Below are 23,323 nucleotides of genomic sequence, written 5' to 3' on the forward strand. Positions count from 1 at the left end.
CACTGCTGGAGTAAAGGGGGCGCAGGGAGGGAGTTGTGTCTCGGGGAGGCTTATGCTGCAATTGAAAACCCGTGGCTGGCCTGCACCAGCTGACTCGGGCTCATAGGACTCGGGCTAAGGGACTGTTTAATTGCGGGGTAGACATTCGGGCTCAGGCTGGAGGCCGGGATCTAGGAGCCTGCAAGGGGAGAGGATCCAAGAGCTTGCAGCCTGAGCATCTACACCCCAATTAAACAGCCCCTAGGCCGAGACCCGCGAGCCCGAATCAGCTGACAAGGGCTAGCCATGGGTTTTAACTGCAGCGTTAGACATGCCCTCAAGGTGGATTTTATTTAAATCAAATTGATTTAAATCATGATTTAAATCACTAGTCAGGAAGACTATTTAATCATGGATTTCTACATAAAAGTGCATTCTTGTTGGTTGTTATAACCTTAATACATATTCTTCACAACTCAGAGATAGATGTGGGTTTCATTTTTAGAAGGTACACACTATAGATTTTTAAACAGTGATTTTGAAAACTTTTCAGATTAGTTTTACAGCTATATCAGAAAATGAATGATTGTTTGGTTATTTCATTTACCAAAGGTAATTGAAGCAGATATTATGAAGTCATTGGGAGGTGAACTATCTCCAATTCAACGGGTTAATCATGAATATTTGGAGGATTTTCTTGCCATACTGTACTAGGAGGAGATCATCACCAGACAGACATTTAAATTGTTTTATTTAACTATTTCTCACCTCTATATATTATTTATTTAAAACATTTTTGCTGTTAACAAGCATGTTACCTCTGGAGACATAAAACCAGTTTGAGAACTGCAAAACTCAGCATCTCTGATGATATCTTCTAGCCTGAGCACTGAGTCACACTGGGTAGATAGAAAGGGGGAGGGATAGCTCAGTGGTTTGAGCATTGGCCTGCTAAACCCAGGGTTGTGAGTTCAATCCTTGAGGGGGCCATTTGGGATCTGGGGCAAAAATTGGGGATTGGTCCTGCTTTGAGCAGTGGGTTGGACTAGATGACCTACTGAGGTCCCTTCCAACCCTGATATTTTATGATTCTATGAAATAATGTATACAGAAGCCCCTGGAACCCGAAAAGATTGGGTCCCTAATCCATGAACTACTGCAACTCATTAACAAAACTTTTCTTAAACGTTACATACATATCTTGTCTCATACTATAGAATTAGAATTTATAATCCCTATTCCATGATGAGATATCTTTGAGCGATAATGTATCTTAATTAAAACTATCTTTAGACAGGTTTTTTCCTCAAAAATCCAATTTAAATAAAAAAAAAACTGATTTTTTTAATTTTTTTAAATAATTGATTTTTATCCACCCTGCATGCCCTCAGAGTCAATAGCTCCTGGAGCTACTCCTTTAGGCGGTGGAGTTTACACACCATCTCCAGCTGTTCTCAAACTTCACTACACCTCGACCCCCTTCTGACAACAAAAATTATGACACGACCCCAGGAGGGGGGACCAAAGCCGGAGCCCGTCTGAGCTCCACCACCCCAGACGGGGGGACCAAAGCTCAAGCCCACCAACCTGTACGGTGCGGGGGGTAGGGTGTGTGGCAAAGCCGAAACCCAAGGGCTTTAGCGCCAGGCAGGGGGCCTGAAGCCCTCGGGCTTTGGCTTCAGCCCCAAGTGGTGGGGCTGAAGCTTCGGCCCTGGGCCCCAACAAGTCTAACACCATCCCTGGCGACCCCATTAAAACGGGGTCCAGACCCAGAGTTTGAGAACTTCCGATTTCTAGTCCATACGATCCATAACGGTACATAGCTCAGGCACCTCTTATGAAATAAGCATTTCAATCCACACAAGCAGTTTGGCTCTATGGGCCTGTGCACGTTCAGGGATTAGCACGGGCACGCTCATCGAGCCACGCTCCTCTTTCTGTAAACAAAGAAATAGGCTAGTGGCAATGTAATACGAGCCCTCCCTCACGGAGAGCCTTGTACTACACCCATCGAACATACCAGGCCAGATCTGACAAATGGTCCATCAAGTCCAGAAGCCTTTCTCCACGAGGCAGAGGCTTCACAAAAAGGGGCAAGAAACCCTGTTGGAATGATCTGTCCATAGGGAAGTTTCTTTCTAACTCCAAAGAGCTAATGCTTATCAAGGGAGTTCTGGTTCTCAGGCACCTTGCACCATTCAGGGCCCAAGACACCAGCTCAAATCCATTCCATGGCAACAAGTCATTCCCATGAGATAGCTGTTTGGTGGCCTACATGCAATGAATTGATGCCTTCAGAGCCATTCCTAACGACGTGGGGGGAAAGCTCAAGCCATCATCGGCAGTCGTAGCTGAGCTCAAAGGCTGATGGGCTTTGGAGACTGAACTCCCCTCCCAAACAATGGAGGACCCTCCAGTGTAGGGTTAAAGCATACGAATAATGCAGCACAGGGTACTCCATCCTGCTGTTACCACCAGCGTCTGGCCTCATCTGATTCTGCTCAGTTTCCAGGACTGCACCTTTCCCACACACAAGATAATCAGAGCTGGTTAAAAAAATGAAAACAAATACATTTTGCAAAATAATCAAATTTTCTACATTGTTTTACAAGATTCAGAATGAAACAAACAATTTTTAAAAAAAAAATCTAATTTTTTAATTTTTGTTTTATCCTCTTTTTTGTCACTGAGCTCAAATAAATTAACCCCACTTTTAAACTTTTCCCTTTGCTACCCTAACATTTGCCAACTTTTTAAAAATATATAGGATGGCAGAATTACAGATTTTTGTTTCTCCTTCTGTTATTCTGTAACTAACACGTATTCTATAATTCTTTGCAAATCTCAAATAGAGGAAGTCTAAAAAGTCAAAGTGGCAAAAGGAAAAAAGAAAAAAGTAAAATAATCTCGACATCATTCCGTTTCATTCGGCGGCAAAGAGGGAAAACTCCCCTCCCCCCCCCCCCCAAAACCTGAGCAAACAAAACCTCACAAATTTAAAAATTTTGTTTTAAAATGAAAAACTAAACAAAAATTAAATAAACTAAAAGCTGCTCATGAAAGTGGATCGGTTTCAGAAAAGGCCATTCTAAGTTCTGAATTAAAAATTTTGATCAGCTCTACTAAAACCACACTTTTTTAAAAATTAGTGAAAACCACCTTTAATATGCCTAGTACCTTATTCACTATACAACCATGAATGCAAATTTCAGCTGCTGGCATCTCAGTCTAGTACATTTACCCTTGTACAGCACGTGCCTCTCAACTGTCCCTCATGTTTTGAGATACACCATTCGTTTTAGTCCCAGTTTCCTGCACAAATTTCATACTCTGCCCCCTACCCATGTTATTATTGGACGTTTTCCCCCAGCAGAAACAATAATGGAAGCTGGTCTTACAGAAAGAGCTATTTACACGAATGGGAAAGACTCCCAAGGCATTTTAAGTTTCCAGCATGAATAATTTGTCCACCTCCATTTTTTTGGTTCTTTATCACACACAGCAGGTACAGAGGAAGAGTACAGAGTACAGCTGTGTATGTTTCACTGTATAAAGTAAACATATGCCTTTCAGTACATGATCAATGCTTTCTGGGGGTGTATGATTTCAGGCTATGATCTATACCCCCTCCCCAAAAAACCCCATGAATCAAAGCCCCAACAGCACCCCAGAGTGCTCAACTCCCCAGGGGTAGAGTTTCCAAAAGGCAGGTCTAATAGACATTAAATCTAACAAGCAGTTTTTACACAAAGGTCTGATCCTTCCACTGAGAGTGGTGGCAGGATATTGGATTTCACCAGGACTCTTCCTAGAGGCCCCATTTTAAGTAGCTCCCACTGCTACATAAACATTCCCTTTTGTGCACACAGACCATAATGGCGGGTTGGGGGGAGTTTCTAGTGGAAGGGGTTAAAAGCAATGAAATGAGAGATTCCACTTTTATTGCCATTGGTGCAAGTCTCCCACCCCAACCCAAAATCACTGAATAGGAGGCAGAGGAGAAAGGGTACCGAAAGATCTACCCTTGGGGGAAGGCTCAAAAAAAAAAAAAAAAAAAAAAATCTGCTCACCCACTCCTCTACCAAAGGAACTAGGGACAGTAGGAACCTAGCATCCATTCACCCCCTCCTGCTTGCAGCCAGGCTGTTTCCCTGTCTGGAATCCCCCGTCCATCTGTCGGCAGAAGGGAAGATGAAGCACAAAACTACCCAGATCCGATGACCGAAGATTTGGAGGCTTTCTTCTTTCTTATTTAAGTAAGAGGATGAAGTTTTAATTAGAGCTCATCTCGGGGAAGGGAGGAGGTTACTGAATCTGGAGCGCGTGTGGCTGCATGGAGCAAACGAAGAACAAGTGGTCCTAAAACTGGGGAGAACTCACTGAGATTACAAAGGGCTGGTTCCAAGCCTGAACCGGTGGGGAGGGGCAGCCAGAAGAGGAGAACATTGGCAACACATTTGTTTTGATGGTCAGTCCCACCCCATGCACAGAGTGAAAAAAGTGATTTTTTAAAGGGGGGGGAATCACTTATTGGGAAGTTTTCGCTTTTTCTTCCTCCCTTCCCTCTCCTTCACAGTTAATATCAAGGCGACCTGAATCCCAGCATTCTTTATACCTGCAAGAAGCCCTGACTTACTGCTATCACTCCCCCCTCCACCCACCTCCCAAACTGCCCCCCTCCATCAAATTCTCTAGAGTCAAAGGCCACCCTCCCCCCTCCAGCCACCAGATGTTCACTGACAAAGGGAGAATGAGCTATAAAAAAAAAAAAAAAATTAACCCCTCCACCTTTCGTATCCCAACTGGGGCCTCTGGCAAGAGAAATTCAAATCACACACTGGACCCGGCTGTCAGGGAATTACTGTCCAATCAACTAACCTTCCCTCTGCTCCCAACCCCGCAGCTAAATGCCCTAGCCGATCTCAGCAAGATGTATGGTCTTGCCATAAAGGGGCTGTGTCTCTCACCAGAGGACACGCCAACAAAACCAAAACCACATCTGAGAGAGTGTCCCCTGTTTTACTCTTTGCTAAAATATCCCAGCCCAAGGGACGGGGAGGATGGGACGGACAGAAGGCAGGAGTCATCATTTAAAAAGGAATTAAAAAAAAACACAAAAACCAAGACCTCTATGTTCTGCCCACATGAAACTGCCTTAGCAGTTACTTTGTTTAAACACTGCTGTTGCAAGCACTGCTTCCCAGAATCTTCCTGTGCCCGCCCCAAGAGGGTCTTGCTAGCCAAACGAAGCTACAGATTAGCCATCTGGATTATCTATATTTAAAAAAATAAAATAAAGTCTGAAGACTGGCCTGCCACATGCCTTTCTCCAGGGATTTATTTGTAGGGAGGGAAGCGAAAGGAAAATTCCCCCTCCCCCCCAAACATGTAATAATTTCCCCCAGATAATCTATTTCCACTCTCCCCTTCACTCAATTTGTTTTTGAGGTGGGGGGGGGAAGGGGGTAGTCTTTTACATTCTCGTTTGCTGTATCAGGGCACGATAGGTTTATCAGCCTGCAATGTCAAGACTTCTGGGTGGTTTATTCCCCACCCCGCCCCCCCAACCCCGTTCTGAGAATTCCACAAATGTAATTGCTAGCTTTCTCCCCCATTCACAGCACAAAGGCAGGAGCCTTGCAGATGTATATTGTTTGCCCACAACCCAAGAAGAGCATGTGTACAGAAGTCCCGTCTCAAATTAGTCCTGGAACATTACGGGGCTACACGGCCAGCTCAAGAGCAAAACTGAATGCCCTGCGGGAGAAAAGCGACAGCCCATTTATACCACTCATTATTTGTAACAATCTCCTAGGCTGGGTTTTGAAAAGGCTCCAGTGACGGTTTCCCTGATTTGTATGGGCAATGCGTCACACAGAAAGCGCTTTCCCCTCCCACTTCCAACTGCATCACAACCATACTGGAACAGATCCCTGGAAAACGCAGATCTTCATTAGCCCTGCACTGGCAGTGGCCTTCCCACTCCCCAGGGGCAGCGGCCACACGTGAAAATCCTCTCTCACCATTCGAGGATGAAATCTCAAAGGGCCAGGCTCGGGGGGAGCGTGTACTGTCGTTTTCTCTATGACATGTGAGTTTAGCGCTTGTGTTACAGCACCGTTTTATTTATGGTACGACTTCTGTCAGCATAATGATTCTATATAAATTCCATATCCTGATTCCGTAACAATACTCTTTGCTATTATACTAATGGTCCCATCAGAATGGCACAGGCGCCACTATCAGAGAATCTGTTTGTACGAGAGAATCAATTGTAAGAGAGGCATTAAACCCAGATGAACTATTGAAAAATGATCAAAACAGGGGCTGGCTCTGATTCTTTGGCTACAGTTACAGAGCCGCAAACAGCCCATCTGTCAGGTCAGACAGTTAAGGACGTTTAACAGATCGGAAACAGTAGGAAAGTCACCCTACAGACTCAGGCACTGATCCTGAAACCCTAACTTGTGTGACTTATTTGAGTAAGGGCTATTCCTGTGTGTGAAGGTTGCAGAATCCGGTCCTTGGTTTTTAAATGCTGCCATTACCATAGTAATCTGAACACCAATCAGCACGCAAGGAAACTCATGCGCCCCTCATAAGCATGCCTGAAGTGCTTTGTAAAGAAAAAGTCAGTTCCGAATAGTATTTCTTAAACCCTTCTTGCCATGAGTGTTCGTACGTGTCCCAGCAAGCGAGCTTGTACCAAGCTAAGAAGTGAGTCACCATGCAAATGTCACAGGATGTATGGGCTCAGTGAAAGTAAAGGCGTTGCATGGTTCTGTTTGATACATCTCCATACCTACATCAGCCAGGCTGCAGTTACTGCTGTAACATCTCCCCGGTGCCTCTTGATTCAGCTGGTTTCATATATTGAAACAGTTATTATTACTCCTACAAAATACTTCTGGAAGGGCAGCTACTCCTTCAAAGAGAGCTTTTGACAGATGTTTTCCTACAGTCAGCATTTGAACAAACACAATGTCTTACATTCTCCAAAGTCCCTAATTTTACCAGTTCATTTTTCATACCCACAAATGCAGAATGAAATAAATTCAAATGTAACAAGATTACACTCGCTTGCTGTCAAAGGACCTGGTGCAATCTCTCTGCTCAGTCCAACAGCAAAGCCCGGCGCAGAAATAAAACGTACCTGGCATGTACAAAAATCTCTTCAGATACAGGGGCACAGGATGGCTCAGGGGAAGCAGGTAATGACAGAGCCTTTCATCTCTGGGTCACTGGTTAAAATCCATCCTAAGTGAGTAACGGCTACAACGTGATAGCTATACAAAGACCAACGTGAAATGCATGGATGGCTTCAATCTAGCTCCTAATGGACAGGTGTCAAACACACAAAACCCCCCCACTCTTGCGCTTGGCACCCTCTCTGGCAGTCTCAGCAGAAGTGCCAAGACCTGACTGGCTATGCAGCTCAAATTTTCTATTCTTATGCTACAGGGGAGTCCTTTGGATGGCAAGGTAGCATGGACAAGATGCACTGCTGGCCTGCACCCACTCTACAGACTGAGGCAAGACGCCAGAAGCACTGGACTAGAAATCAGAAGACCTGCGTTTTATACCTGACCCTGCCACCAACTTTCTGCAAGCTTCAGTGAGTCATTTTATCCATCTGTGCCCACCTTTCGTCTTGGCTGTTTTATAATACCTAGCTCTCATACACTGCTTTCCAGGAGATCTCAAAGCACTTTACAAAGAAGGCCAGCATCATCATACCCATTTAACAGATGGAGAAACTGAGGCACTGAAAGAGTAAGTGACTTGCCCAAGGTCACCCAGCAAACCAGTGGCAGAATCAGGAACATAACCCTATTCCTGAGTCCGTATCTGTGGTTTATCTGTAACAATACTCTTTGCTATTATACAGCACACTACCTTTGGGGCAGGGACACTTCTGATGCTCTGATCTCACCCTAAGATAGGTCTCAATTTCCCAGGCTGTTATTCTGGCACATTTCTCCAGGACTAAATAGCCATCCCATAGGAAGAAAAGGTAACTATAGGCAGAATTCTGGGATGGTCTCTACCGAACAGACTGGGAAGAGAAGAGGACTGGAACTCTCCAGGACTGAGGTTAAGAAACAGGATAACGTATCATGTGATAAGGAGGGATTTAAGTATATAATGCAACTATCGCCTTTCCAGGAAATGAGCAGGCAACTCTAAGTGTATTTAACCATCCCCACTCTGAACCCTCCAAGTGTCTCTTCTGAGTTTTGGAACACCCAAATGAGGCACTTCTTTCCCCAAATGAATACACCATTCCGTCTTCTCTGGTTTGAGGGTAAACAGGCTTAACTACTAGGGTGACCAAATGTCCAGTTTTTGATCAGAACACCCAGTCGAAAGGGGACCCTGGAGGCTCTGGTCAACACCACCGACCGGGCTGTTAAAAGCCCAGTTGGCAGTGCTAAGGCAGGCTAGTCCCTACCTGTCCTGGCACCGCGCTGCACCCCGAAAGCGGCCAGCAGGTCTGGCTCCTAGGCAGGGGGACCACAGGGCTCCATGCACTGCGCCCCTCCCCAAGCACCGGCTCCACACTCCCACTGGCTGGGAACTGGCCAATGGGAGCTGGGGGGGGGGCGCCAATGGGAGAGAGCGGCGCGTGGAGCCTCCTGGCCCCTCCACCTAGGACCCAGACCTGCTGGCTGCTTCCAGGTTACGTGCAGGACAGGCAGCCTGCCTTAGCCCTCCCGCTGCACCACTGACCGGGCACCAACCTCTCCCCCACAAAACCTGGAGCACCCTCCTGCACCCAAACTCCTCATCCCTGGCCCCAGCCCAGAGCCCTCACTCCCCTGCACCCCAAACCCCTACCCCAGCCCAGAGCTCCCCCCCACAGCCTGAACCCCTCACCCCCTCCTGCACCCCAATCCCCTGCTTTAACCCACAGCCCCCTCCCACACTCCAGATCCCTCGGCCCCAGCCTGGGGCCCCCTCCTGCACCCCAATCCCCTCATTTCCAGCCCCACCCCAGAGCCCGCACCCCCAGCTGGAGCCCTCACCCCCTCCTGCACCCCAATTCCCTGCCCCAGCCCAGAGCCCCCTCCCACACCCTGAACCCCACCCTGGAGCCCACACCCCCAGTTAGAGCCCTCACCCCAACCTCCTGCCCCAGTCCAGTGAAAGTGAGGGTGCGGGAGAGCGAGCCACCAAGGGAGGAGGAATGTCATGAGCAGGGGCAGGGGCTCAGGGAAGGGGCGGGGCAAGGTGTTAGGTTTTGTGCGACTGGAAAGTTGGCAACCCTATTAACTACTACAGCCATCATTGCCTTGTGTCTCTGCTGTGAAAGGAGGATGTCTAGTGGTTACACCAAGGGGCTGGGAATCAGGACTCCCTGATTCATTTCTACCTCTGTCTGGCAGTGTGAGCTCAAGCAAGTAACTTCACGGTTCTGTGCCTGAGTTTGCCTGTCTGTAAAATGGGGATAATGACACATTTCCTACCTGACAAAGATATGTTTGTTAATATCTGTGAAGTTCCTTGCCATTCCTGGATGGTCAATGTGAAAGAATTGTGAGTGGAACCGATTTTATTCCTGGGGGGGGGGGGGGATAGACAGGAGAAAGGGATGAGACACCCTCAAAATGGTGATCCCCTGCGCTGTTTCTGATACATCACCGTTCAATCCAGCAAGGATTTAACCAGAACCACTGCAGGGTAAACAGAACCCCATTCACCTCCCACAGAGACCTACGCACTAACACCCAACATGTGTGAGGTCTATTTTAAATGCACAAATACTAGGTATCCTATACGAAAATGAATCTAAGGAAAAAACGATCATGAAGACACATTTTAAACAAGAAAATCAGCAGTTAAGTAAAGATACCCCCCCCCCCCCGGGGAACAAACCAAACAGCATCAGTTATAAATATCCACCTTGTAAAATTCTGGAACTGACAAGCATCTTCACAGACTGCATAACTGATTGTCAGTGGGTGGACAAAAGCATGCCTGATGTACATCAAAACCAGTTAAAAAAGAAGGAAGATCACACAATGCAGGTGGTGGGCTATTTAGGGAAAGTCTCTTTTTTAGCATGCTACTATGATATTATTAGGGATTTTATTCTCTATCACATGTGGTGATCTCAGTGCAGCTGAATTTGTGATTTGCCTGCTTCTAGCTGGTATTTTCAGAAGAGGAATGGAGAGTAAGCACAGACGTTACTTGGCAAAGTACAGTCTAGAGAATTCTTTTTAAAAAAAAGTACCATAATGTTAATGTTTGAAAGTGCTTTTCATAAATAGTAACGATCTGCTTAATCTTTACATTTTCCTCTTTAACTGCAGGAGAGTTCTCAGACAGCAAACAACATAAATTTAAATTTAATTTAAAGTGTTCCTCTAACGGCCCAGCTGCTGAGAATTCCAGTTGGAGTTTTGTGTGAAAAGTTCCCTCTAACAGAAGGGTATTAATCCTTGCTGGAGTGGGAACTCCAGGGGGTTTTGAGGTGGGGGGAGGGAGAAGTGAGAGAAGATATAAATCAGAAAGGGATGGAAAATGGCCACTTCTCTCTGAAAGTTTCCAACAAAGCTGCTCCCATTCTACTTCACATTTCTAAAGTGAAGGGTTTTAGTCTATTCTACCTCTTGATCGAAAAAAAAGGACTACATTTTTGCAATGGAAATAGGGGTGTAATAGATATTGCATCCAAGCAGCTCGATAAGCAGCAAAAAAAAGTTACATTTTATTGCAGCAGGATACAGAAACTGTACAAAAATTACACCTTGTAAATATGCACATTAGCCCCGTACATAAAAGAGACAGTATCAATCAAGTTCCAGTGTTATGCATGTGTTAACTGTGTATCGTGCCTTCATCTAGCCCGCCCTTTGTCAGGAAAAAAAAAAAAAAAAAAAAAAAAGAGGAAATCTCACGGAGGAGCTGGAGAGATTGGAAAAATAAGTAATAAAAAGGATGATTTGGAAAATGTCGATCTTTAAACAGAAGAAGCCAGTCCTTTGTACACTTTTATAAAGGGAAGAGAGGAGTTTTGCACGAATTGGGAAGCTTGACACAGTTAGTCATTTATTTGTCCCTTGTTTTGCAAATAAACGCACCAATAAACGATTGGGCAGATTTAAAAGCGGTAGGGATAGGGGTGGGGGAGAATCAATGTGCCTTTAATGATTTCAAAATAATGCTAACCTACACAATTAATCTTTATTCCACAGAATTCCCCCCTTTCAATTAAACAACATTATCAATCCCCCAAAGCCCTAAGACAAAAAGGGAGGAAAAAAAGTGAAACCTGGATGTTATAATTTGGATGCCACTGAAATCTACAAACAGCAGCAAGCCAGTTCCCAGTCTGACCCCACACAAAACAAATCCACCTTTCCCCTAAAGTCTGGGAGCAGCTGGCTCAAGGAAGATTCTTTAACTTTATTTTTAAACCTTATATTTTGATACCAGATGCAACATGCCAGACACAGACCGAGGGGTATTTACAGACATGGGGGGAGGGGGAAGGAGGGGATCTTTGCTGAAACACAATCAACACACAGCAAATAAATGGGGGTGAAAAAAAACCCTTCATTTCCAGTTTAAAAGAGAGAGAGACATGCAGACAGGCAGGATCAACCACAAAATTAAAGAAGGCAAGAGACGGATTAACAAGCAGCCCAGGGGAAGCTCTCTGAACTGTAACTGGCTCTGGATGTTCCCAAGCTGGAGAAGGGAATTATTCCCTTAAAAAGGAAACTCTGGACTGATGCTTTAAACTCAGCCACCAGAAAGTAAAGTAACAAGTAAAATCTGCTCTGGGTCTAATCCAGCATAGAGCCAGGGGAGCAGCCCTAGGGGTCCTGGTGGACTGGGGTGGGGAGCAACTCTTGGGAACATCGGGGGAGCGGGGGGGGGGAGAGACAGAGGGGAAAGGGGGTCTCTATTTATCCTGCACCAGGAAAGCAATGTGGGCTAGCTCCTAAAGGGGCAGTTACTGAGCTGAGCACCAGAAGGAGTTAAAAGGAGAGGGGGAATGAGGCGACAGCAAAGAATGTGGAGAGGGGAAAGGGGGCAGGGGACGGGGAAGGAAAGGAAGTGGTGGGGAGAGGATAATGGGGGGAGAGAACTTGGAGCGGGGGGGGAGGGAGGAATGGGGGAGCAGAGGATGGGAAGCGGGTGATGGCAGAAGAGGAGGACACAGAGCAGGGGCGAAGGGATGAAATGGGGGGAGCAGAAGATGGAGAACAGCCCCATGCAGGTCCCACAGCCCCAGGGTGCCAGGAGCCACCCCACACACACTTCAGACCCAGTCGGGCTGCAGGACTCACCGTGTGGGCTGGAGCCTTCCCATCGGAGCCCCCGAGAGGGGCCCCCGGCTGCAGCACTGGTGGCCAAGAGGCAGCGGCTAGGGATCCATGAGGCGCCTGGTCCCCGTTAATCCAACCTGGGTTCGGAGGGGGGTAGGGGGTGACACCTCCTGCAGGGTCTGGAGCAAGACACGAGATGGGACCGGGAGGGGGAAGGGGGGCAAAGGCTGGGAGGAGCCAGGGGAGGGGCAGGGAGCATACAGAGTGAGGCCGAGGTGTGGGTGCGGTGGGGGGGAGGAGGGGAAGCAGGACAAAGTCTGTAGGGGAAAATCCATCGGGGACAGGGGAGGAGGGGGACACAGATCCATAGGTGGGGGAGTTCCATAGGGGACGGGGTGTTGGAAGGGCAAGGGAGGGAGCAGATCCGGGGGGGAAAGAGATCCATAGGGGAGGGCATAGGTGCTGGAACTGGGGCTGCTGCAACACTCCCTGCATATACAGGGTTTCCAGTTTGGTTCAGCGGCTCTCAGCACCCCCACTGCACACACTGTTCCAGCCCCCCTGGGGGAGGGAGAGCTGATCCATGGAGTGGGGAGATCTATAGGGGAACATGTGTGGGATGGGGGGAGGGAAAAAATCCATAGTGGAAGGTCTTCGGGAAGAAGAGGAGGAGCTCCATGGGGGAATGGGTGTGGGAGGGGGAAGGGAGACCCCTTGGGGAAGGTGGGATGGAGGGGGACTTGAGCTGGCATGGCCCTGTAAGGGATGATGGTGTGAGGGATAGGGATGGAGTTGGGGGAAGCCCCACAGAGGACGTGCTGCCTTGGCGGGAGGGGGGCAGGAGGCCCCTCCCGCCCACCCCCAGGGCGTAGCAGCCAGTAACGCCTTTAGCTCCCCGGGGTAAATCTCCCTTCCATCCATGAGTTTGGAGCGGCAGAGAAGGTTGGGATTCTGTTTTTGAGGGAGGGGGTGACTTATACCTGGGCCCCAGCCTGGTCCAGCTGCAACGTAGCGAATAGAGACAGCTCACGCATTTCCCGTCCAAACTGGCTGCTAGCCTCATGCCCCAACAGGCGAGAACCAGGGCAAGGAGAGCAAGACACACACTGTGTTATTGTTTCTAGGGGCTTATTATTAATTATTATTAAAGAAAGTCTTCCAGCTCCCTTTTTTATATTTGTTGCTTCCCCATCTTGGCTACTGTCAGCTGGAGAATCTCCGAGCCACGGGCAAACAGCTGAGCCTCACATGCCCCCTCCGCAAGGCAGTTAATTATTCACCTCTTATACTGAAGGGAAACTGAGGTACAAAGACGGAATAACCTTCCAAGGGCGTACAGCACAGTTAACAAAGCAGCCAGCACTAGAATTCAGATCTCCCTTCGTTCAGGCCCGGTCCCCACTAGAGAAAGAAGTGTGTATTTCAATACAGGTTAGCCAACACTGTTGCAATCCTAGCAGAGACCAAACAAACCAACAGGGCTGCAGGCAGTCACTGGTGCTTCAACCGCAGTCTACGAGCGTCACACCGATTTGCTCCGAGCTCGGTTAGACGCCATCACGGTTAAGCTGCTGGTATCTTCTCTGCACTGGCGATGGCAACAATGAGAAACCTTGGTACAAAAGCCTACTTCAGACACAGCCCATGACAACCATGGCCTAAGAAGGGTGGAAGGGGAATGGCTGCAGGATAATCGCCGCTACACATTTCGACAAGACGAAACATAAATAAACTAAACATCAATTTTTTGCTACTGTGGAGGCAAACTTTATCGGACTATAAAAAGCCTGGGGATTTTTTTAAAACCCTTTTGTTATTTATGAAGCACCATAGGTGTGCACGGCTCTTCACAGGCATAAAAAAAGCGATGATAATCCCTGGCCTGAGGACTTTATAGTCTAAATAAGACATAACACAGCACGGGATGACAAAAAAGATTACAGAAGGGGATCTGGGACAAAAGAGGGCTTCTGCAGAGAAAGACCATGATATACTTATTGTTACCTACGTGTGTTCAAGTTAATCTGAAATCCCATAGAGATGCGATGCTTTGCTTCAGGGTGGAAGCAAATCATTGTGTATTCGCTGTTTTAATGACTAAGAAATCAAAAAAGGAATCCTACAAAAAGTGGACATGTGGACAAGTGGCTAAGGAGGAGTACAAAAGAGTAGCACAAGCACGCAGGGACAAAATCAGAAAGGCCTAGACACAAAATGAGTTACCCCTTGCAAGGGACATAAAAGGCAGCAGGAAGGAGGTTATTTAAATAGGAGCAAGAGAAAGACGAAGGAAAGGGCAGGTTCTCTACTTAGCAAGGAAAGAAAGCTAATGACGGATGACATCCAGACGGCAGAGGCGCTTCATGCCTATTTTGCTTTAGTGTTTACTAAGAAGGTTGATGGTGATCAGATACTCGACAAAATTAATATTGATAACATGGGGGAGGGGACGCAACCCAAAACCCGGAAAGAACAGATTAAAGAATATTGATATGAGTTGGACATATTCAAGTCAGCAGGGCCTGATGAAATTCATCCGATGGTACTTAAGGAACTAGCTGAAGCAATCTCGGAACCATTAGCAATTATCATCAAGGGCACATGGGTCCCAGAGGACTGGAAAAGGGCACAAAAATAGCACCGGACTTTAAAAACAGGGAACAAAGAGGACCTGGGGAATTCTAGACCAGCCTGCCTGCCCTCGAGATCTGGAAAGATACTAGGAAAGTTATTAAACAACCAATTTGTAAATTTGTAACCCTAGAGGATAACAGGGTTATAAGGAATAGCCAACATGTATTTGTCAAGAAAAACCAAACTAACCCAATTTCCTTTGTTGACAGGGTTCCTGGCCTAGTTGGATGGTGTGAAGCAGTAGATGTGATATCTCTTTATTTCAGTAAGGTTTTCACACAGTACCACATGCCATTCTCACAAGGAAACTAGGGAAATGTGGTCTAGATAAAATTACTATCAGATGGGTGAACAACTGGGTAAAAGATTGTTCTCAAAGAATAGTTCTCAGTGGTTCACTATCAAACTGGCAGAGATGTTTCTCGTGGGATCCTGCAGGGGCCGGTCCTGGGTCCAGTACTATTCAATCTCTTCATTCATGACTTGGATAATGGAGAGTATGCTTATAAAATCTGTGGAGGACACCAAGCTGAGAGGGGTGACAAGCACTTTGGAGGACAGGATTAGAATTAAAACAACCTTGACAAATCAGGGAATTGGTCTGAAATCAACAAGACGAAATTCAATACAGACAAGTGCAAAGTACCACATTTAGGAAGGAAAAATCGAACGCACAACTACAAAATTAGGAATAACTGGCTAGGTGATAATACCGCGGGAACGGGTCTGGGGTTACAACAGATCACAAATTGAATATGAGCCAACACTGTGATGCAGTTGCGAAAAAGGCTAATATTCTGGGGTGTATTAACAGGGGTGTCTTATGCATGACACAGGAGGTAATTGTCCTGCTCTACTCAGTATTGGTGAGGTCTCAGCTGGAGTAGTGTGTCCAATTCTGGTTGCCACTCTAAGAAAGATGTGGATAAATTGGAGAGAGAGAGTCCAGAAGAGAGCAACAAAAATGATAAAAAGGTTTGGAAAACGCGACCTATGAGGAAAGTTAAAAAACAGGCATGTTTAGTCTTTAGAAAAGAAGACAGAAGGGGTCCTGGTAACAGTCTTCAAATACATTAAGGACTGTTATTAAGAGGACAGCGGTCAGTTGTTCTGTGGCACTGTGAGTAGGTTTCCCAGGCCTGAAAAAGAACTCTGTGTAAGCTCAAAAGCTTCTCTCTCACCCCCAACAGAAACTGGTCCAATAAAAAAACATTACCTCCCCCACCTTTGTCTCTCTAATTGTTCTCCATGTCCACTGAAGGTAGGACAAATAGTAATTGGCTTAATCTGTAGCAAATGAGCAACATTCAGACTTTAAGGGTAGTTAAATACTGTAACAGGCTCCCAAGGGTGGCTGTTGAATCACCATCACTGGTGGTTTTCAAGACCAGTTGACAAACCTCTGTCAGGACTGATCAAGGTTTACTTGGCCCTGCCTCAGTGCAGGGGGCTGGACTTGATGACCACTTGAGGTCCCTTCCAGCCCTCAAAAAGGAACATCCTGGCTCCCCCTCCATCCCAGTCCTTGATTTTAGTATTTCTTGATGGATCCAAGTTTAAAAATCTTGGTCATTTGGAAATTCTGCAAGCCGAAGACTGGAGTAGTCCCAGGGCTTGGAGGTTCTCTTGGCAAGCCTGTGTTTATATATACAAGGCAGGCATATGTGGAAGGGCTGCATGTGCCTTAGCGTTGAGTATTTAGGGAAAGGGAGGAGCAGGGCATAAGGGAGGTCACATTCATTTTTAGAAGAAGAAGAAGAAGAGGAAAAAAAAAAGAGAGAAGAAGAGTCACCCAAGCAGACTCCCTTGATGTGTGTGCCCCAGCGGATGTGGAGGAGGGAATGTAGGAGCGGGAGCAGGGAGGAGAAGATGCTTAAGAGATGCGAAGGGGGATCCAGATTGAAAACAGATGGGATTTTCCATGCCAACCTGACATCCGATACAGAGAGAGGAGGGACAGAACTTCCCGTTCAGAGAACCTTGGCAGCCAATCCACCGTCGGGGGGGGGGGGGGGCGGCGGGGGGAATTGTTTGGTTTAAAATCCCCACTCTCTCTCACTGCCTGGGGTTGATGGGAAGCAGGGTTTCTGGCAGCAGACAGGCCTGCAGTTTGGTGGCGTTGTTTTTAAAACTTTGAAATGTTTCATTTGATCATTAAGTATCCAACAGCCAATGGATCTGCTCCATGCTGCTGGCCCAAAGCCCAGCCAGCCAGTTAATACCTGACTTAGGGGCAGCTCCATGGGCATTCAGGACCCACAAAAGGTCCTTACACACATGCACAGAGAAGTGAGGGAAAGCTGTGTTTTTTTCTAACCACACGCACCCCACTCCCAAAAGAATACTGAGTAAAGCTAATGCTAAATGCAAATGGGTGATTTTGCAGGAAGGGGTGACAATGGAGTTGCATCCAGGGGCTTGCCAGAGGGGTGATACCAAACTTGGGGAATCAGCAAAAAAAGGGGTGGCAGGATTTTGGAGAAGGAAGAATAAGGCAAGAGACAGCGGGGTGGGTTAACGAGGCCTAGCTGTTTTTTCTAGCCCTGACTGCTACTGTTTTGCAGTAAAAAGTGCAAGGAGCACAATTAAGAGTGGCGCACGAGTGCCTACAAAGCCCAAAGAGGGTTTTGCCAATGCACATTAGTTGTGGTAATCAAGGTGCAAGCACGATAGCTGGAGTGACAAACAGAGAGAGCTGGTGGCTCAAGAGGGAACCTGGGGGCCAGTGTGCCCAAAGTCTGCATATGCCAGGACAAAGAGGACAAGTGTTCAACCATGAAGGAGTGAGGGTGAAACAGCTGAAGCCTGAGCACGTGAACACTCGTAGACAGAGCATGTATACACAATCCTTGCACACACCTAGTGATTGGCAATTATCCTCTCCCCCGACCCAGTTGACACCACCAGGGACAAGTGAAAACTCCCTCTCCCGTTTTTCAGCCCACGACTGAGATGAGGGCATCTGCCTCCCTCGTGGGTTTTGCAGTTCCTTTGAAAACCAGAAACAAAAAATTAATAGCGCAGGCCTGACCGCATACTTTCCAGGGGCTCTGGGAGACCAGCTCCCTGCAAGCCCTGTAACACACACTCTTTTCATTCAGGGATTTAAATACCCAATTGTGTCTGTTTTCAGCACATTCATTTTTAGCATTTTAATGATACGGTCCCCAGCTCTTGCCCTTCTTGGATTGGCCGCAGCCTTTTTCACTCTTCACCGAATGAGATTGGGAGGAAAGAGGGGTTAGCAAGAGGTCAAATATTTATTCTAAACCAAGTGTTTTTCCAGCAGGCGGGGGTCCTGCAAGAGACAAAGACAAAGCGGTCAGTCAATTTCTCTGCCTGCAAGCGCTACACCGTCCACTCAAGGGCTTCCAGAGGCTGGACCTGAGATTTGCAGTGCATCTCAGCGAACTAGTTTACACAGGGTAAAAGATCGCTTCCAGAACAGGGCATCAGCAAGAGAAGCCACAATCACCACACAAACCTGCTTCCTTCTCCTCCAAACCTCCTCCCACAGAAAGATAAATACGTCTACCTGCCTCAGACACCCACCATGGAGCTGAAGTGTATAGCTTAAAAGCTATATCTGAATGTGATGAGTGTTTGAGCCCCTCCCTTCCATCCCCCTGCCCCTAGAGCCTGTCAGGGCAACACTGGTTTTTCCACTGGAAAGCTCAACAAAGACATTTCAGGCATGTTAGAGCACAACTCAAAGACTCTACCAGGAACTACAAGGAACCTTATAAGACAAAGGACAGAGCAGGGAAAAAATATCCTCTCTCCTGCCACCAAAGAGATCCGTAACCCTTCCCCACTCTTGGGGAAATCCCACGCCCCTGCTTTCCCCTCCGAACAGGTCACAAGCTCAGCCAGCGTAAATCCATGTCGCTCCACTGACTTCAGCGGCTAGTGTAAACGGGCACAGCTTTAATGGAGCTCCGCAGATTCCCACCCGCTGACGATCTGGCTCAACGTGTCCTTTTAATACTGAAAAACAAGACACCCAGCTCTAGCACTTAAAACACCTGCTAAGGGCCCTGATCCTGCAAACTGCCTCAGATGGACAGATCCGTACCCTTGTGCGGAGCATTGCTGGAGCCTTTGGGTGGGTAGAGGGGGTCAAAAACTGAGCAGAGCACCTTGCAGCAGGATTAGGGCATAAACTTTTTTTTTTTTTAAAGGGACAGTGCATCCTTCAACAGCCCCCCTGGCCCATGTCCTCACATTGCCAGAGAGCATCACCAAATCCTGTACCACTTCCAATTCGTTTGAAACACATGCCCCCACCCAGGCCTCGCCCAGTACCCATACAGCCCTGCCCCAGCATTAGGCGCACACCACTCGGCCCTGGCTCCTAGCTCAAACACGTGCCATCTGCTCTGTCGGCTCAGCCTCTCCCTCTGACCCAAGTGAATCTCACCCCCAAGCCCCATTTCTAAAGGCATGGGGGGAGGAGGGGGAGAGAGACGCTGATGGCATTTCCGCCCTTCTCCCCAACACAGACCCCATCATAACCAGTCCCCGTTCCCTCAGCCTTCACCACAGCACTTCCGACATCAGCTGCTCCATGGATTTTTTCCACCAAGTCATATCGAAATGATATTTATTAAATTTGCTCTCTAAGTCCCTCAATCTGCTCCATAATACAGTGAATCTGTGAGGTGGTTTCACTGATCCTGCCTCAATGAGACCAGATTAACACAGATGATCCCGGCTTTGCAGCTCCCTCATTCCGGGGGGGGGAGGGCAGGGGGTCAAAGGTTATTCAAGAAAGGCAAAAAACACTGGCAGCGATGCTCTGGCATGAAGGCAAGGTCTTCGGCTTCTTTCCTTTCATGTGCTCAGCTCACTGCCCAGGGGGAAAAGCACCTGGGTTCTTAAGATGGCTTCCAAGGGCGGTTTCAGGTGGCAAGGTTGGTGCACTCGGAGTGGACCCACTGCTAGCCAAAAACCCTGGAAGATTCTTCAGATTTATTTCAGCTTCTATTGCTCTTATCTTACCTTTCGAGTGCATCAACATTTTAAAAACAGTACCTTTATAAAAACAACCCAAGAAGTCCATTAAAATCTAAAATTAGCTCCATAAAAGTTCATCAGATCCATTACCTCAGCATTCAGTTAAATTATGAAAATCAAGATAAGGAGGCACAGGGTCTATTAGTTTCCAGGAGAGGATGCTCTACAAACTCCCATCCCCCGCTTACAACAGTTAATTACTTCAAGTTTCACTGGATTTAACTGATTTATTAAGTTTTTATTATTAAAAAAATACTCCCTAAAACCTCCAGGGAAGTATGCAAAGCAAGGCTGGGAAACTGCACTCCTATTGCATAACCATCCACACCCATCTACTTTCCACTGGTTGCATTTTGTCCATGCAAAGGTCCTGATCCTGCAATTGGATCCACATGGACCCAGCCGACTGCAATGGGGAGCTCAAAATCAGGAGCAAGGATCCCTCTGCACGGATCCAATTAAAGGATCGGGGCCTTAGTATGTGAGCTACTACTTCACAAAACGTAGAGTCAACCTGTGAAACTCACTGCAAGGGGATGTTGTGAAGGCCAGAAGTATAACGGAGTTCAAAAAAGAACTAGATAAGTTCCTGGAGGACAGGTCCATCACTGGCTGTTGGCCAAAATGGTCAGGGAAGCAACCCCGTGCTCTGAGTATCCCTAAACCTCTGACTGCCGGTAGCTGGGACTACATGAGAGGGGATGAACCAGTCGATAAATTCATTCCCTCTGAAGCACCTGGCACTGGCACGGTCGGAAGACAAGACACTGGGCTAGATGGACCCAGCGTGGCCGTTCTTATGAATTCTTCCAGGCAAGGCCCATCTTTGTTCTCGCACACTTATCGGTGTGCAATAAATAGAGCACCAGCCCTACCCCTCCCCCCCCAAAAAACATGTACTCACCACTGCAGCAGTGACATGCCCTGGGAGCCCATGAATTTAACTGCATGCTCGTCTAGAGGTTCAAGACCCACAGGCCTCCCTGACCTGCTCCCAGCTCTCTTTCCACCTTTCCCACCTGAACTCTTAACTACAGGAGTTTATCGGGAGTCGCGGAGACTCTCTCCTGCCCCTGAAACCTCCAAGTCTGAAAGGAGCCTCTCGCTAGCCAGCCTGGTCTAGCCAAGTGTTCCAGTGCTGGCAGATGCGGTTACAGAACATTAGGGCCAGCACTGGTTTCCCCAAAGGCTCCAGCCTTATGTTGGGCTCCTCTGCGCCTTCCCCATGTCACTCTTCCCACCTTTAAATGAGCTGAAACTTTCAAAGACACCTTAGAGCCGCAATAACCCAGGCCTGTGGACCGTCCGAGCAAGCTGCAAGGACCCGCTTTGTTTTGATAGGACTTTTGGGAAGTGCTGGGAGTTTGGATGGGCTCAGATAACCTTTCGCTATTTAAACCGCAGTTCACGGTAGTGCAACAGCATGCAGGCGTCCCCGTTAGCCAGACGGTGGTTCCTCCTTGCATGGAATGTCATTTTAAAGGACAGGGAATCTATAGCTGGGGCAAGGTGTAATTTTTGCATTCAAATCAAATGAGGTAAAAAGCACCAAAAAAAGTCATTAATAACACTAACTCGTCAGCTGTATTAGTCTAGCAGCCCACACTTCTGAGATCGTCCGCTTAGAGATCCTTGGTCATATACCTGTAGCATCAAAGGTCCTACCTAGATTTAGGATCCCATTATGCTAGGCGTTGTACATACACATTGCTAGCTCTTTGGCCGCAACTGTCTCTTACCATCTATGCAGACAAGAAAAAGAAAGGCACTGAAAGGGAAAGGGACTTGCCCAGGGTCACCCAGCAAGTCAGTGGCAGAGCAAGGAATAGAAGCTGGTTCTCTTGAGTCTGTAGCCAGTCGCCAATCCGCTAGGCCACACTGTAAGCTCAAATCTAGTTTTCCCTCACCCTTCCCTTAAGTCTTGAGGACGGAGGGAACCCCAGGGCCAGCTTTCACCATTAGAAGTAAGCTCTGGGTTTTCCTGGCTCTCCCACAAGACGTAGATGTGCCTCGTCCCCAGCTTTCCGCATCGTCTTAGCACCGGCGCCCCTGCCTCCAGCCAACGCTAACCTGCTGGACAGTTGCCCGGACCCCACAGCTCCAAACGGGGTCGTTTCTTCCCCTCCACAGCTCTGACAGGATTAAGATGAAAACCTGGCCCCACTTTTGCATCCGCTTTTTAAAAATCAGCAATTATTCTGGAAAAATCGTATCAGAGAAAAAAATGGCTAAAATGTTCCATTACAGCATATCCAAACACTTCAATTAAAAAAAAATGATGCTAATTTAAAAAACAAATGTTTAAGCAATCACGCATGTTTATTTAATTTGTCCTTTTTATGCCAGAAAAGGCCCAGCGCTGCTTGGAGTGACTGCCACGCGGCACTATCACGTGTATACATGGCTACTTCCCTGGTCCGTTACAAAATGGAAGCAGGGGAAAGCAGTGAGGAGACAGTGTGGAAGAGGAGGAAACAGTCACCGAGGGTCTAGGCTGTCCCCTAATAGAAACTGAGAGGGGTGGGGTTAAGATGAAACGGGGCACCAATCCCCGCAGCCCCTGAGGAGAAACGGGACTGCTGGCCTGGGTATTAGAGGCAGCTCTCCTGGGTTCCATCTGTCATTCACAACCTGCTGTGGTGCAAATGAATTCCCTTCTCTCCGCCTCAATTTCTCTCTATAAAGGGTGAAGGCTTAGTACAGCTATAGCCAGTAAATACCCCTGTGTCCGAGGACAGAAAAAGCGGTGCGCTATTTGCCCACAGGCTCAGCCTCGGCACTGAAGTGCTTGCATATATTTGTGGAGTTTGATCCACGTTTTTTACCACACAGTTTTCCACTGTCCCGCTGCAAGTTACACAAACTTGTAGACCCTAGTTTAAGAAGCAGTAACACACACACACACACACACACACACACACACACACACACACACACAAAATCCATTTAAAATGCTTTGAACGCCAATTAACTCTTGGCTCAATATTTATGGTAGCCTCTATGGGAACGGATCGCCCATTGATTAATGGATGGGAAGGATTGTCTCGCTGCAACGTAGGGCCTGCAATACGGCGCCGCCCAGCGTTCGCAGCGAGGAAAGCAAAGCAAAGCTCGTGACGAACTTGTGTGATAGGTCACATCTACCGTCAATTAAAGACTTGTTTAATCCACCACGTGGCCGTTTGCCCTCACGTCGCCTGCTGTGGGTAAGTTTAATCGAGTGAGGGATTTACAGTAGAAGAGGCACAGCTTCACGGTCCACAGAGAAAGGGACAAATAATTATCTTGTCTTGGACCCCACTCAGTGTCAACAGGGTTTGATTTCCTGCGAAGGCAATGGAGCCTGCTGAACCGGTTTCGTACCAGACACGGAATTTGTGCTGCGGCAGAATTTCGGTGGCGTTTGAGAGACC

The 23,323-nt window shown here is 47.4% G+C and overlaps 1 protein-coding gene across 31 annotated transcripts in view; it reads right to left on the bottom strand.

Moving 5' to 3' along the window:
- PTPRS (protein tyrosine phosphatase receptor type S) overlaps positions 1–23,323 on the bottom strand; it is a 243,923-nt gene that overhangs the window by 180,196 nt on the left and 40,404 nt on the right. For 2 of the 31 annotated variants that reach the window (XM_043535966.1, XM_043535963.1), the window contains exon 1: positions 12,282–12,476. The exons of 26 other annotated variants lie outside the window; for them this stretch is intronic. The gene's annotated coding sequence lies outside the window, so the exon portion shown is untranslated. Of the gene's footprint in view, positions 1–12,281; positions 12,485–23,323 lie in introns of those variants that run through there. 3 more of the 31 variants (XM_043535970.1, XM_043535969.1, XM_043535953.1) reach the window with 3 other exon arrangements.

This window comes from Chelonia mydas, chromosome 25, assembly GCF_015237465.2.
Source record: "Chelonia mydas isolate rCheMyd1 chromosome 25, rCheMyd1.pri.v2, whole genome shotgun sequence".
NCBI lineage: Eukaryota > Metazoa > Chordata > Testudines > Cheloniidae > Chelonia > Chelonia mydas.